Genomic DNA, 18,465 nt, shown 5'->3' on the forward strand with positions numbered 1-18,465 from the left:
GTGGTCCACAATTCGATAGCGACTCACTCACGCTTTCTCCTTGCTCTTATCTCATGACAAGAAAAATAAGCTATCGCTGAGTATAAAAATACTCAGTGGTGCACAATAAAAATTTAAAATGCAATAGATAAATCGTTCATTGATGAAACACAATTTGAATACTTCTCAATCACATTTCATAAATATCAAAGTTCATAATAACACCATTTAGTCAAATAATTTATTAAACACAGTGTTGCCAAAATCATATACACTTAAGCCATGACACAAAATTTCCGATCAATGACGTGTTGTACACCACGACAAAGCAATCTACAACCCCATTAATCGAAATCAATGAGGGAGGTGGCTAGCTAGCTAATGAGTACTCATCCGATCTCAACCTCAACTGGCAAGCCAGAGAGGGAGGAAAATAAACGATCTCAACCCCATAAATGGAGGAGGAATAATGTGATACTGTCATGCTAAGTGTGAACATAAAATCAATTCAAAACAATTTATTCAAATAATTTACTGAAAATCTGGTAAATTTTCAAAGTCATATTCACAATCATAAGTCGCAACACAATTCATAATTAACTCAAAGAAAATCAAATTTTCAAGAATCATATATTTAAACAACAATTACTGTGCACAGACTTGACGTGAGTCGCCTCTAGGCATTGACTCAGTCTCTCAGAGCTTCCAAGTCTTGTACAGCTGAAACACACAATTTCACAGTGTTTCAGTACCGTAACTTAGCATAAATCCAAAAATAAATTTCACTTCATTTTCACCTAGCTTTAATGTGCTAATTTCGACGTTCTCGAAGTTTTTGTGTTTCGGGTTACTATTCACTATACTATTCAAGTCAAATTGTTGACTTTTTAAGACTTAATAGGTATGGGAACTCCAACTTCACCCACATACCACATTTTGGTCATTAAATTTGTTGGTTTTGGTCATTTTCTAAAAGCTTAAATCCTTTTGGCCAAATTGTCAAATTTTCAGTTTTGGTGCTCCAAGTTGCACTGTTCCATTAGTCAATCTACTGTTGGAATTTGGCAAAACTTCCTTCACAGAAAATGTTCCTTATTGTCTTAAGTTTATTCTCATATTTGGATCACCCCAATTGGAGTTTTGTAGCTCAAGTTATGGCCCTTTGAATCAGGGCTGCCGGATGGAAAATAACCCAGATTTTCTGGGCAAATTTTGGTGCTGGCAGATTTGAGTCACCAATTTGGGGTGGCCAAATGGCTTGGTTGCTGGCAGAATTTGGACTTGTGTTCTTCATGAAAGTTTTAGATCTATATCCCATCTAATCACTGGTAAAATTCCAGGTCAATTTGACTTGCCTAACTCGAGTTATGACCAAATGAACAAACACTGTTCATTTGGTCAGTTTGTACAGTGGCAGACTGCTCTTATTCAACTTTGGTCAATTTGTTCACTAGGTTTTGGTCAGTTTTTGGGCATGGTTCCTAAATGAAAATTGTGTCATTTTATGTCTATTTTCATCCCCAATTGATACCATATCAAATTTCAGTTTTGGTCCTTCAAAGTTGACTTGGTCATGCTGCCAGCAGCATGACCATATACCCTCCGAATTTGGCTTCAACTCCAACAATTCAAACACAACTCATTTGGTCACAATTGACCATTTTTCACTTCACAATAGATCAAACATGCCATTTACTCATTTCTTACATTTTTGGTTCACAAATCCTAAGTCCCAAAACCCTAATTCACTTAATTGTTGCAATTAACTAAATTCAAAGCTTTCAACCATAATCAATCAACTAATGGAGGTCCATAAACTCATTTAAATCCATCAAACCATACAAGATCATGCTCCCCTTCAACAGGCCGAAATTTCAGTAATGGTCCTCACCCCATATTTTTATTTCATTTCATTAATTTCTAAGCTCATTTCAACAACTAATTATGCATTTAAAATGGAAAGTAACAAGTTAACATACTAACCTCTCTTAAAACTTGAAAACCCTATCTTTAACTCTTCTTTCTTCTTGTAATCCTCTTCTCAAGTTGCAATAGCAAGCTCTAGTGAAGTTTTTATGAGAGTTATTAAGGTTGAGTAAGGAAAAATTAAGCTTAAGTGTAAGCTTAAATGAAGAGCTTTCATGGAGGATTTATGGAAGAAGTGAGGCGGCAAAGAGAGATGGAAGAGGACTTTTTGTTTCTTTTTCTTTTTTTTTTCTTTTCTTTTATCTAATTTAACTTATGGAAGACCACAAAAATCTAAATTAATAATTAACTTAATTAATTTATTTATGGCATCATGCATGAGGTCATGCATGATGTCATCACCTTTTTACTTTTTCATTTTCCTCTCTTTTTTTTTTCTACTAGTTCTTTAATTTAATTCTCAATTTGGAAATTTTCTTTTCTTCGATTTTATTTGACAGTTAGGTCAGGAGTCAGTTCTTGGGGTCAATTGACCAAATTGCCCCTCGCCGGTTCATCCCGGTTTGCAAATAATTTCATATTTCTTCTGGCTCCCTGACCTAATTATTTGACTGGCTTAACAGTTCTTTTTCGTGATTTTCTCTTTTCCACTATGTTCATAATGGTCCTAAGGACTGCAGCGTCGCATTTTACGGTTCGAAATTTGAGTTTAAAACGACTTGGCAGTCGTTCCCGAGGAGGTCACCCATCGCTGTGACTCTCGGCTCGTTTAACTTCTTATGTTCTGTTTTTCCTATTTATACTTAACTAATTGAACATTACTAATTTTTTGTGTTTATGGTTTCTCTAGTTGTCATAAGTATGGTTCTAATCCCCTTAATTGTCTGGACCGACACCGGTCACCGGAACAGTGAAATCTACCAGGCTATGCAAACGGGGGTGTTACAGGGAAAGAACCCGAGGAATCGAGTCAAGGCCAAGAGGCGACTCGTTTAAGGTTTGTGCACAACTAACTCTTTTGTTATTTTTCAATTCCAAATTAATTTGAAATAAATTTATTGTATGATTTATGATTTTTTTTGTGTTGAGAATTTAACTTATTGAATGAAATTGTATAATTTGAATATAAATTTTCTTATGCATTTAAGGATTTATTGCATTGTTTTGAGGATTGTAAATTTTAAGTTTGATGTGTTGCCAACCTTGAGCATGAATTTATGATGATTAAATATGTTGATGATTTGTAAACACTTTGTAAATAGAAATTGTTTTGAATATGATTTGAAACCACAGTTGACATGGCAAAATTTGTTGTGAATTCTCATTAGCTTGTCTAGTGAGATATCTCCTCCACTAGATGGGGCGAGTTACTTCCTCTCTGGCTTGCCAGTTGGGGAAGAATTTGAATGAGTACTCATATATACTAGCTAGTATTTGTTTCTCCCTTTTAGCCTCGGCTATTGGGAGAATGTGAAATGTCGTGGTGTACAACTGTGTGAATTCAAGATTATACCATTGAATTAAAAAAAAAATTTCGCCTAGGGTCACATGCACCATGCAAGATTTATTTTTATCTATTTGATTTCAATGATAAACAACATATTAAAACTCTTTTAATATGTTTTTGGATCTGTATTTGCCATTTAAGATTTTAAAATTAATCAGATTAATTTTAGAACCCTAGATTAAATCAAGAACGATTACACTAACCTCTTGATGCACTGCAGCGTGTCTGCGCCTTTGAGATTCGTCTTCAGGACACCAAATGTTGTCCCTCTAGCTTGTCCACACCAAGAACACCTATGGCAGCCCTTGAACAGCCTCTAAAGCTTTTTCTATTAATTAGAAATTCAAGTTCTGCCTTTTAAGAGATTAGAGATGTAAACAGGACCCTAGAAACAATTTCTAGTGTTCTTAATTCAAGAGATTGATGGCTAATCTCTTTGAATTGATGAGAGATGAAGAGAAATAGCTGGAGAGGCTCAAAGTGGCATGACAAATGAGAGGAGAGGCTGCTGGTTATTTTTCTTTTCATAACCACACTTAAATAGCTAGGTTAACACATTAAACCCTAGCCACATGTCACCTTTTGATTAGCTCTAGGTTTAAGTGACCCAATCACATTGTGCCAAGTGTCAAACCTATATTTAATCTTGATTTTAATCATCTTACATGATTAAAAAAACATTTGGCAAGCTTATGTGTAATCCCATGTGTCACCATCTCATGGTGCCACGTGTCCTGTAATGAAATGACCAAAATGCCCTGTGTCTTAATTTTGAGTTCTTAACCCAAAATAATTATTTTCTTCTTCTAATTAATTTATATCAAATATAAATTAATTAATTAATCTCTATTAATTAATTTCTCATCAATTAAATTCATATTTAAACACTTTAAATATAAATTTAATTTATACTACACATCCAATAATCTAGATTTGGTTTCAAGTCATGCTAGGGACTTTGCAATTTAATTGCAAACCAAACCTATTTAATTAATCAATTAAACTCTTTAATTAATTAATTAAATCATATTTAAATAGGTGATAACTTGTGTATGTGTGTGACTTACTAGGCTCATCACTAATTGGCAATGAGACATGATATCAACTCTTAATATCATCAGAACTCTTTCTTACCATAAATGATTTCTCTAAATCATTTTATGAACCTCATAGACCATGGTTAACACCTAGCATAGTATGCCATGGCCACCCAATTAGTAATAAGATTTACCTTAAATGAACTTATAATCATATGTTACCATGCACTAGAATCTCTCTGTTACAAAATCCCAACTCAAGCTGGAGTTATGGTTTATGTCAAACTCCATTTGCTATGAATATTATGTTCTCTTTTAATTCCAGTTCTTGATTAAAAAGATTTTTCTAATCAGAAACTCTTTTCTGAATAAATCTATCTGTCACGGCCAGAACTTGAAACATCAAGAACAATTAAATGAACATAGGATTTTATCTCTATTTACTTAGAGGAACAGATTCCATCTTGATCAACACCTACCTCCATATATAACTAGCAGGAGCCAACACATGCCCATATACCCATACATAGTATAAGTATGAAAGCAGTATCAAACTCAAACTACCTATATACAAGATAACTGTTCTATCTCAGGTCTAAAGATTATATGCACTGATATGATTTATGACAAAACATTGACAAGAGTAAACTCCATGGGCTTGTCATAAGTGACACTGGTACGCACTACTTATCATTTATAAGTGCCTATCATGTTTGTTATATGGCATGAGACTCACCATTCCATCTTATTTATATCTCATATAAATAACTTGGGAACAAACATGAATACAATCTTTCTGGATAAGTCATGTCCTTATTATGAAGTATCCTCGATTGTGAACCTATTTATGATACTTTGTGCTAGAAATATTGTCACTCATATTCTTAACAACTTAAGAATAATATTTCTAACAAAATATCAATGGACCTTTTCTATTACACATAAATATATTATATAAACGGAAAAGTGGAAATGCCTTTTATTAATAAAATTATGTACAAGTTACATACTAAATGATATGCTCTAGGGCATACTACTAACAATCTCCCACTAGCACTAGAGCCATTCATTACAATATCTTAGACCTATCTTCTCAAGATGTCGGTCTAACTGAGTCTGTGACATAGGCTTAGTGAATGGATCAACTGGATTTTCAGCTGATGCTATTTTCTGCATGGCTGCATTGCCTCGCCCAACTATTTCTCTGATAATGTGGTAGCGCCTTTCTATGTGTTTGGATTTCTGGTGAGACCTTGGTTCCTTAGCCTGTATGACTGCTCCATTATTGTCACAGTGTAGTGGAACTGTTGACTCAATGGAAGGAACTACTGTAAGTTCTGTCACGAACTTCTTTATCCAAGCGACTTCTTTTGCGACATCGATGCAACAATATACTCACCTCGATGAGTGGAATCTGCAATGCGTGCTCTGTTTGGAACTCTTCCAACTGACTGCACCTCCATTACAAATGAACACATATCCAGAGGTAGACTTTCTATCATCGATATCTGATTGGAAGTCAGAATCAGTATAACCATCTAATTGCAAGTCTCCACCTCCATAAATTAAGAATAAATCCTCAGTTCTTCTCAAGTACTTAAGGATATTCTTGACTGCTATCCAGTGTTCTAAACCTGGATTGGATTGATACCTGCTAGTCAAACTAACAGCATATGCGATATCTGGCCTAGTACACAACATTGCATACATTAAACTTCCAATAGCCGAAGCATATGGAATCCTGGCCATCTTATCTCTTTCTTCGGGTGTCTTTGGAGACATCTCTTTAGAAAGATGGATACCATGTCTTACTGGTAACAATCCTCTCTTGGAATCAAGCATGTTAAACCTCTTTAACACCTTTTCCAAGTATAGACTTTGGGATAAACCTATTATTCTTTTCGTTCTATCTCTATAGATGCGAATCCCAAGAATATAGGTTGCCTCCCCTAAGTCTTTCATGGAGAATGTATTTGACAACCATACCTTTATAGTTGTCAACATACCTGTGTCATTACCTATCAACAGTATGTCATCCACATATAAGACAAGGAAAGTGATAGCTCTGTCACTAACCTTCTTATATACACATGGCTCATCCTCATTTTTGATAAAACCAAAGGATTTAATGGCTTCATCAAAACGGATGTTCCAACTCCTCGAAGCTTGTTTCAACCCATAAATGGATCGCTTTAGCTTGCATACCTTGGAACCATCTTGGGATTCAAATCCCCTAGGTTGTTCCATGAAAATGTTTTCTTCAATGTATCCATTGAGAAAAGCATTTTGACATCCATCCGCCAAATCTCATAATCATAGTATGCATTATTGCTAATAAAATCCTAATTGATTTAAGCATGGCAACAAAGAGAAAGTCTCCTCATAGTCTATTCCTTGCCTTTGGCGAAACCCTTTCTCTACTAGCCTTGCCTTATAGGTCTCTACCTTTCCATCGAACCAATTTTCTTCTTGAAAACCCATTTGTTCCCTATAGGTACAATACCTTGGTGGGTCAACAAGATCCCAAACTTGATTCTTATACATGGAATCAATCTCGGATTTCATAGCATCAATCCATTTTGAAGAGTCTATATCCGATATAGCTTCTTCATAGGTAAGTGGATCATCTCCATGATCTACTTCTTCATGAGTAGACAACTCTTGTTCTTCTTCATGAAGAAAACCATATCTCACCGGTGGGTGAGATACCTGGTTGTTCTACAAGGAACAGTTTGTAGATGTTTCATCAATGGGTATAGGTTGACTAGATGGATTTATATCCATCGATGCATTGGTTGGTCGAAATTCTCCAATTCTAACTCTATATGCCTTCCTTCGCCACCTTCTTGAACAAACTGTTGTTCAAGAAATATGGCATCTATACTTATCACAACCTTTTGTGAAGTAGTCAAATAAAAATAATATCCAAAACAATCTTTTGGATATCCAACAAATCGACCTTTTACGATCTGGTCTCCAATTTATCGGTGTTGACTTTTGATATAATTTGGACAACCCCAAATCTTAACATGCTTTAGACTTGGTTTTCTTCCATGCCATATCTCATAAGGTGTGGAAGAAACTGATTTTGATGGAATCCTATTCGAATATACAAAGTCGATTCTAATGCAAATCCCCAAAGAAGATTGGCATATCAAGATAGCTCATCATACTATGTACCATATCCAATAGGGTACGATTTCTCCTTCGAGATACACCATTCGGTTGTGGCGTTCTGGAGGAGTCGGTGAGAAACAATGCCATGCTCTCTCAAGTATTCATCAAATTCAGTACTCAAATATTCACCTCCACGATCTGATCGAAGAGCTTTAATACTTTTTCCTGTTTGATTTTCTACTTCAGATTTAAATTCCTTAAACTTTTCAAAGGATTCATGTTTGTATTTCATCAAATATAAATACCCAAACCTTGATTTATCATCAGTAAAGGTAATAAAATAATGAAAGCCCCCTCTAGCCATTTCTTTAAACGGACCACATACATCACTATGTATTAGCTCCAAAATATTTTCAGCTCTTAGCCCTTGTCCAACAAAGGGTGATCTAGTCATTTTGCCCTGAAGGCAAGATTCACAAGTTGGAGTAGGCTCAGAGCCCAATGAGGATAGAATCCCCATTTTCTCCAATTTTGCAATCCTATCTTCTGCAACATGACATAACCTTAAGTGCCAAATATATTTTGAACTTGAGTTGGTTTTCACCATGGCATTGCATTTATTTAGATTGCTATACTCGCCGATGGAAACACTTTCTTCATCGGCAATGGAAACACTTTCCTGTTGCCAATGGAAACACTTTCCTGTTGGCAGTGGAAACACTTTCCTTTGCCTTTGTCAGCTTTGGTCTTCCCTTTCTGTTTAGCTATTTTCTTGGAAGGACCAGGAATCTGAGGTTTCTTTTTCTTATTGCCCTTCTTCTTGTTGGACTTTCCAGCAGAAGAAGATGCAACCAAAGCTACCTCTTTTCCTTTATTGCCCAGCATATTCTTTTGGGCAATAACCAGCATGTTGAGTAAACCAGCTAAGGTGCATTCCTGTTTAGTCATATGGAAATTTGTCACAAAATTCCCAAAAGACTCAGGAAGGGACTGAAGGATCAAATCCGTTTGTAGTTGGAAATCCATGTTGAAGTCAAGATGTTCCAACTGCTCAATCAGCCGAATCATCTTGTGGACATGATCCCCAACATTATGTCCCTCAGACATCCTCATACGGAATAGCTGTCTAGATATCTCATACCTAGCATTCCTGCTGTGCTCACCATACAACTCTTGTAGGTGAAGGAGGATCTCACTCGCACTCTGCATGTTCTCATGTTGCTTCTGTAACTCATTACTCATGGAAGCAAGCATGTAACACTTAGCTCTCATATCATGCTCCTTCCACTTGTCCAAAGTTTCATGTTCCTCTTGTGTGGCCTCTGGAGGTAAGGGACCAGGAACATTTGAATCTAGAACATATCCTATATGTTCAAGGTTCAGGACAAGTTTCAAATTTCTTAGCCAATCAGACAGATTAGGTCCTGTCAACCTGTTGTGATCAAGTATGCTTGCAAGGATATTGGATGGTGGTGGTTGTTTTGTGCTCATTTTTATCAGAAAATTAACTGCAAAAAATAACCAGATTAATTAGTAAATGTATCATGTAATTAACCAAAATGATTATGGTCTTTTAATCAAATTGGTCCTCCCACTAACTTAGCGAATCCTACACTTCCAGAGTAGAAAACGGAAATCCTAGTTGGATGGATTTCTAGTGGGTGATTGAATTCTTATAATTCTATTGATCATCCTCAGGTACATCCATTATTGCAATTACAATAAACTATAAGTGAGCAACTCCTTGCCCATCACATCTCATGTGAGGTTCAATCCTTTACCTAGCCCCTAATGCTCAAAATCTCAAGTACATCCATTATTGACTTATCTTGCATTAGTTAAGTTGATCTCATTGAGTCAGTAATTATGCAAATAATTTTAATGTCCTCAGGCACATCCAATATTGGCCACCAAACCATTTACATATTTACAACATCTCATGCTTAACAATTATTCTTAAGAAAATCTCTTAAATTAATTGCATCTCATGCAACTATTTAAAATTTCTTAAAATAATTGCCCCAATGGAGGGCTTATGTTATAATTACTTTAATTATAGCATTTCCAACTTAATCATTTGTTTGGAAGATTTTATAGCCATCCTTATTACTATTAAGGTCTCACTTTGCACATTATCCATTTAGCATGCATATATCATATAATTGCATACATTCCCATAGATCTCATAGATTCATGGATAAGCAGTAAATATGGTATGATCATGGACTTTCTAAGGGATTCAATTCTGAGCCACCAAGAATTGAATCAGGGCATTCCTAGGTGCATTTCATTCATTCATTTTACAAGAGTTGCTGAAGGAGTACATAATCAACACTTGATATTGAATTCCTCCCACTGGTCCCACTAATGCTCTTGACCTCCTTGAACTTCTTGCAATCCAATATTACATAGTAATCCTTGGCATACCAAGGCGAATTTACAAGAACTTAAATAAATGAAATTACAACCCAAAAATATTACAAAACTTAATAATACATGCCCAAAATAAATTAAAATAAATTAATTAATTTACAATCCCAAAGAAACATAAAAGAAATAAATCCAATCACATTGGTCTTTTATAGTCCATGATCATCCATCATGCATATCACTATTTAACAATTAAATAAAACATACATACTTAAATTAAATTGAATATCTCATATTCAACTTAAAAATCCAGATTTGAATATGATTCAAATAAATTTAAAAATTCAGATTTGAATCTCATTCAAACAAATTTAAAAATTCAGATTTGAATCACATTCAAACAACTTCAAAAATTTAGATTTGAATCACATTCAAACATTGTTTAAAAAATCAGATTTGAATCACATTCAAATATTTTTTTAAAAAATCAGATCTAAATTTTATTGAATCAATTTTAAAAAATCAGATTTAAATATGATTCAAACAACTTTAAAAATTCAGATTTGAATCACATTCAAACAACTTTTAAAATTCAGATTTGAATCACATTCAAACAATTTTTAAAATTCTGATTTGAATCATAATTTAATTGTGTGATTAAAACTACTAATTAAACACTTTAATTAGTCAAAGAATAGGCCTTAGATCATACAACAATTGCAGAATTAAAAGCCAAACCATGAACCACCCATGGAACCATTGTTGCCGCCACCAATGGTGGCTTCACCATGTGTGCCGCTACACCTCTTGATCCAACCAGCAATGAATCAATCATCTCATGATCAAATCACACAATTAAATCATATAATCAACAATCTAAATGGCAAATATAGTAGTATGCCCTAGAGCATATCATTTAGTATGTAACTTGTACATAATTTTATTAATAAAAGGCATTTCCACTTTTCCGTTTACATAATATATTTATGTGTAATAGAAAAGGTCCATTGATATTTTGTTAGAAATATTATTCTTAAGTTGTTAAGAATATGAGTGACAATATTTCTAGCACAAAGTATCATAAATAGGTTCACAATCGAGGATACTTCATAATAAGGACATGACTTATCCAGAAAGATTGTATTCATGTTTGTTCCCAAGTTATTTATATGAGATATAAATAAGATGGAATGGTGAGTCTCATGCCATATAACAAACATGATAGGCACTTATAAATGATAAGTAGGCGAACCCGGTGACACTTATGACAAGCACATGGAGTTTACTCTTGTCAATGTTTTGTCATAAATCATATCAGTGCATATAATCTTTAGACCTGAGATAGCACAGTTATCTTGTATATAGGTAGTTTGAGTTTGATACTGCTTTCATACTTATACTATGTATGGGTATATGGGCATGTGTTGGCTCCTGCTAGTTATATATGGAGGTAGGTGTTGATCAAGATGGAATCTGTTCCTCTAAGTAAATAGAGATAAAATCCTATGTTCATTTAATTGTTCTTGATGTTTAAAGTTCTGTCGGAGACAGATAGATTTATTCGTAAAAGAGTTTACGATGAGAAAAATCTTTTAATCAAGAACTGGAATTAAAAGAGAACATAATATTCATAGCAAATGGAGTTTGACATAAACCATAACTCCAGCTTGAGTTGGGATTTTGTAACAGAGAGATTCTAGTGCATGGTAACATATGATTATAGGTTCATTTAAGCTAAATCTTATTACTAATTGGGTGGCCATGGCATGCTATGCTAGGTGTTAACCATGGTCTATGAGGTTCATAAAATGATTTAGAGAAATCATTTATGGTAAGAAAGAGTTCTGATGATATTAAGAGTTGATATCATGTCTCATTGCCAATTAGTGATGAGCCTAGTAAGTCACACACATACACAAGTTATCACCTATTTAAATATGATTTAATTAATTAATTAAAGAGTTTAATTGATTAATTAAATAGGTTTGGTTTGCAATTAAATTGCAAAGTCCCTAGCATGACTTGAAACCAAATCTAGATTATTGGATGTGTAGTATAAATTAAATTTATATTTAAAGTGTTTAAATATGAATTTAATTGATGAGAAATTAATTAATAGAGATTAATTAATTAATTTATATTTGATATAAATTAATTAGAAGAAGAAAATAATTATTTTGGGTTAAGAACTCAAAATTAAGACACAGGGGCATTTTGGTCATTTCACAGTGTGACACGTGGCACCATGAGATGGTGACACATGGGATTACACATAAGCTTGCCAAATGTTTTTTAATCATGTAAGATGATTAAAATCAAGATTAAATATAGGTTTGACACTTGGCACAATGTGATTGGGTCACTTAAACCTAGAGCTAATCAAAAGGTGACATGTGGCTAGGGTTTAATGTGTTAACCTAGCTATTTAAGTGTGGTTATGAAAAGAAAAATAACCAGCAGCCTCTCCTCTCATTTTTCACGCCACTTTGAGCCTCTCCAGCTATTTCTCTTCATCTCTCATCAATTCAAAGAGATTAGCCATCAATCTCTTGAATTAAGAACACTAGAAATTGTTTCTAGTGTCCTGTTTACATCTCTAATCTCTTAAAAGGTAGAACTTGAATTTCTAATTAATAGAAAAAGCTTTAGAGGCTGTTCAAGGGCTGCCATAGGTGTTCTTGGTGTGGACAAGCTAGAGGGACAACATTTGGTGTCCTGAAGACGAATCTCAAAGGCAGAACATTTGCGGTTGCATCAAGAGGTTAGTGTAATCGTTCTTGATTTAATCTAGGGTTCTAAAATTAATCTGATTAATTTTAAAATCTTAAATGGCAAATACAGATCCAAAAACATATTAAAAGAGTTTTAATATGTTGTTTATCATTGAAATCAAATAGATAAAAATAAATCTTGCATGATGCATGTGACCCTAGGTGAAAATTTTTGAATTTCAATGGTATAAACTTGTGTTTTCACGCTTCCGTTCCTTCAATAAAATGGTAGAGCAGTCTAATATAGCTAACGTACAAAGAGAGGCCCTAGTTTCACAAAATGTTGGAGGTCCAACTGCACCAGTCCCTCCTATACAAATTACTGCACAAACGGCTCAGCAGATGGCCATATTCTTTCAGCAAATGGCTGATAATCTGTCAGCCCAGGCCCAAGTACAAACCCAACCCCCTCAAGAGTAGCATAAAAAAGAGAAAAGTGGGAAACCCATCGGTCAAAGTTCAAGTAGTAATTTGGGAAAGAGAAAAGATTTTGAGGGACCCCGAGCTCCTAAGTATGACAGAAGCGGATCTTCAGGGAGGAAGCAATCAAGAACCATTCGTCAAAGAACCAGAAGTTCCTACCCTATCCGTATCTGTGACGTTTGTGGAAAATTTCACGGGGGTATATGCCATAGGGTCACTGGAGCCTGCTTCAATTGTGGTGGAATTGGACATTTTGCTCGAGATTGTACTAGCGCATGTCGAGTTATGCCACATACTACACCAAAGGAATTAGTCCAAGGTTCTGATTTTAGAGGCTCAGTAATAGTTAGTAGGGGCAGAGGTAGAAGTAGAGACAGCACTTCAGGTAATCCTCGCACAATGGAACAACCCGAGCAGAGGAATGCATTAGAAAGAGGGAATGCCATGCATCGAGGGGAAACAACAGAGACTTCAGATGTAGTTGCCGGCATGTTCTTAACTTGTGAAAGGAATAATTATATACTATTTGATTCCGGCTCTACTTGTTTATATGCTAATGCAAAATTATATGTTCTACTGCTATTCCCTTGCATGGAGATAAATTTTAATGTTTTAGTAATTAGTCTTTTAGGATAAGAATTGCGATAATAAGCGTGAATGAAATTAATTTTGGAAAAGTTTCTAGTGAGAGACATCTCCTAGACTACGATAAATTATAAAGTTAATTAGTAAGCCTAATTAGGTAAGGCAAGAGGACCAAAAAGTAAGTTATAGCAATATATCTGCCCTAGATGGAAGTAAAGGTACTACTGTTAATAGATGTCAGTAAGTACCATAATCAAAATAAGTTTAAGATATTACTAGATTTGAAGGAAATAAGACATAGGGAGGTTTGATTTATTGGGATGTATAGTAGTAACTATGCAATATTCTTAATGTTTATGCTGTAAGCTGTAGATTACAATATTGACTTGAGATTTATTGTGTCGAGCTACGTACTACCCAATAATACATAAAGATAAAAATAGTTATAAATGATTTTCGCTCTGGTACAAATATACCAAAATAGAGTTTTATTACTAGAACTGAGTTTGAAAATCCTAATTCGAGATTTAAAACTCTATAATTAGAATATCAAAAGATCATGGTTGCAAGGTAGTGAGAGTTAAAGACTCCGTTACCCTAGCATGAATTATAGTACATCAAGAATTATTATGGGACTAGAGATTTTAGCATAGTAAAAATTTAAAAATAACACCTATAGGGCTAAGTCATCCAGTCTCTGATATGGGGTTTATAGTTGTTCTGGTATTGCAATGGATCTTTTGCTCAAAGTTTAGTAAGGAACAGTATTCTATTTGTGTAGCAGTAAGACCCAAAATATAATTTTGTTCCCCTAGAAGGGACAGGATGCTATGGATGACGATTATAACTTATAAACAGTTAAGAAATGATATTCTACTGATAATAGTAATTCGATAGGAACTAGTTGGCCAGGTATTCTTAAGGAAGAGCACAATTTTATTGTGCGGATCATAAGGATTATATTAGAATTCAAGCGAAACTTTTGAATTGCATGGAAAACAGAAGAGTTCGGTAGACTCCCTTCTTAAGATTTAAGAATTATTTATGGTTAAAAAAAATAAAAGGGTAATGATCGCAAACCAGTGGAAAATAAACTATAGAATATTGATAGATAAAAGAGTTGTGGAAGTAAAAATTAGAATAGTTGGTGTGAATGTAATAAAGAAACGTTATGAATATTAGTTAAAGTGTTGACTAGAATGGTCAGAGGACCAAATCAAATTAATATTGAAGTATAGTGGATTATTTAGGGACGATAAGAGGTGCTAAATTATGACTCGACAGTCGAGTTAAGGAAGAAGATTAAATTAAGAAATAAAATAATTAAAGTTAAGTTATGGAATGAAAGAAGGAAGTAAATAGAACATTAAGAAATGAGAAAAACACTAGATAAGGAATTGCCATCAAGGCAAACAACCTACTTAAGACGTGTAACGATATCCCGAACTATTTTATCAAGAAGGAAATAAATTAAACAAAAGCAAACAAAATAGTGCAAAATGGCACATAGGCCTTGGTCATAAATGGAGATGGTAAGATAATGGTTATGGACCTATGGCCAAGAAAGAGATAAGCAGTTCATATATGACCAACAAGGTCATTTAAAAAAAAAAAAAAGACTACAAAGGAAAACAATTACTAAAACAACAGCAAGAAAAGACTAAAATATTCTAACTAAACTGAAGGTTGCATCAAATGATCAAGAGATTTGATAAGAAAAGAGTAAAACTAAGTTCTCACCCATAGGATAGCACGAGGTCCTAGAAAGAGTGGATCCACTAGCACACAGATTTGCTTACCTCTAAAATTGAAATGAATTTGAATCTAACTTATGACAGAAGCTCATAAGAAACTTAGCACACGAGGTGAGCAATCGATGAGTAAATAGTATTGATTAAAGTATTAAGGAACCATCATTCAGGCCAGGAAGCTACTTAGGAGTGTGAATAGGACATGAGAAGATAGCACCCACAACTGTTCAAAGACAGATACCAGGTAAAATTTCGAGGACGAAATTATTTTAAGGGGGGGACAATTGTAACACCCCTATTTGCGTAGCCTCGTATATGTTAACCGGAGTCGGTCCGAACAATTAAGGGGATTAGAACCACACTTAAGACAACTAGATAAGCCATAAACACAAATAATTAGTAATTTTCAATTAGTTAAGTATAAATAAGAAAAACAGAACATAAGAAGTTAAACGAGCCGAGAGTCATGGTGATGGGTAACCTTCTCGGAAACGACTGCGAAGTCGATTTAAACTCAAATTTTGAATCGTAAAATGTGACACCGCGGTCCTTAGGACTATTACGAACATAGTGGAAAAGAGAAAATCACAAAAAAGAATTGTTAAGTCAGTCAAATAATTAGTTTAGGGAGCCAGAAGAAATATTGAATTATTTGCAAACCGGGTTGAACCAACGAGGGGCAATTTGGTCAACTGACCCCGAGAGCTGACTCCTAACCTAACTGTCAAATAAAATCAGAGAAAAGAAAATTTCAGGATCAAGAATTAAATTAAAAAACTAATGGAAAAATAAAAAAAAATGAAAATGAAAAAGTGAAGGGAGATGACATCATGCATGACATCATGCATGATACCATAAATCCTATAATTAAAATTTATCTAAATTGATTTATGGTCTTCCTAAGACATAAAAGAAAAGAAAAGAAAAGAAAAGAAAAGAAAAGAAAAAACCAAAAAGTCTTCTTCTTCCCTAAGTGCCGTCTCTCATCTCTCTCTCCCTCCTCCATAAGTGTCCACCATTAAAGAGTTATTCAACCTTGAATAACTTGAGGTTCTTCCACTAAAATTAACCCTAAACCCTAGAAAGCTTCTTAAGAACCCTAGACAAGAAGTATAGAAGAAAGAAGGAGGAAGGAAAAATAGAAAATTGAAGTTTGGGAATCCAAAGCAAAGGTTAGTATTCTAACTTTCTATTATCTAATCAAAGGCATGTTTAGTTACTTAAATGAACTTATAAACTAAATAAATGAACTTAAAAACTAAAGAAATGAGATGAAATTAATTGTTGGAGGACCAAACCTAAATTTCGGTCAACTAGGGGTTTGATGTGTGTATGCATGAGTTTGATAGATTTAAAAGTGTATGTGATCTTGTTTGAGATGAAGAAACATGTATATAGGCTTTGAATCAATCAAATGCAAAGAATTGGTAAACTAGGGTTTGGACACTTAGGGCTTAGAGATAAAAATGTGAGAAATGGGTAAGTAATATGATTGACCTAGTTTGAAGTGGAAAATGGTCAATGGTGACCAAATGAAGTGTGTAGAAAATGATGGAGTTGAGATCAAATTCAGATTGAGTGTGGTCATGCTGCTAGCAGCATGACTAAGGTCCTTTTGAGGGACCAAAAATAAAAATTTACAAGTCCAATTTGTATGAGACCAATTGGGAATGAAAATAGACACTAAATGACACAATTTTCATTTAGGAACTGTGCCCAAAAAGTGACCAAAACCTAGCGAACAAATTGACCAAATTTGGAAAATCTCAGTCTGCCCTGTACAAATTGACCAAATGAACAATGTTTGTTCATTTGACCATAACTTGAGCTAGGCAGGTCTAAATGACCTGACATTTTACCAGTGGAAAGTTGAGGTATAGACCTAAAACTTTCATGAAGAACACAAATCCAAATTATTCCATTAACCAAGTCATTTGGCCACCCAAAGTTGGTGACCTGAAACTGCTAGAACCAAAATTTGCCCAGAAAATCTGGGTTAAGTCTAATCCGGCAGCCATGGTTCAAATGGCTATAACTTGAGCTAAAAAACTCCAATTGGAGTGATTCAAAAAGGAGAATTTAGTTAAGACAATAGGGAACATTTTCTATGAAGGAAGTTCTGCCAAATTCTAACAGAAAATTGACCAATGGAACAGTGCAACTTAAGACACCAAAACTGAAAATTTGCAAATTTGCCTAAAAGACTTAGAATTTGAGTAAACAACCAAAACCAATAAATTTAGTGACCAAAATGTGGTATGTGGGTGAAGTTGGAGTTCCCATACCTATTAAGCCTTAAAAAGTCAACAATTTGACTTGAATAGTGCAGTGAATAGTAACCCCGAAACGCAAAATTTAAAGAACGCCAAGTTTAGCACATTAGAGCTAGGTAAAAGTGAAGTTAAATTTATTTTTGGATTTATGCTAAGTTATGGTATTGAAATACTGTGAAATTGTGTATTTCAGTTGAAAAGAACACCGGGAAAGAACCCGAGGAATCAAGTCAAGGCCAAGAGGCGACTCGTTTAAGGTTTGTGCACAACTAACTCTTTTGTTATTTTTCAATTTTAAATTGATTTGAAATAAATTTATTGTATGATTTATGATTTTTGTTGTGTTGAGAATTTAACTTATTGAATGAAATTGTGTAATTTTAATATAAATTTTCTTATGCATTTAAGGATTTATTACATTATTTTGAGGATTGTAAATTTTAAGTTTGATGTGTTGCTAACCTTGAGCATGAATTTATGATGATTAAATATGTTGATGGTTTGTAAACACTTTGTAAATAGAAATTGTTTTGAATATGATTTGAAACCACAGTTGACATGGCAAAATTTGTTGTGAATTCTCATTAGCTTGTCTAGTGAGATATCTCCTTCACTAGATGGGGCGAGTTACTTCCTCTCTGGCTTGTCAGTTGAGGAAGAATTTGAATGAGTACTCATATACACTAACTAGTCTTTGTTTCTCCCTTTTAGCCTTGGTTATTGGGA

Source organism: Hevea brasiliensis, chromosome 15 (genome assembly GCF_030052815.1).
Source record: "Hevea brasiliensis isolate MT/VB/25A 57/8 chromosome 15, ASM3005281v1, whole genome shotgun sequence".
Classification (NCBI taxonomy): domain Eukaryota; kingdom Viridiplantae; phylum Streptophyta; class Magnoliopsida; order Malpighiales; family Euphorbiaceae; genus Hevea; species Hevea brasiliensis.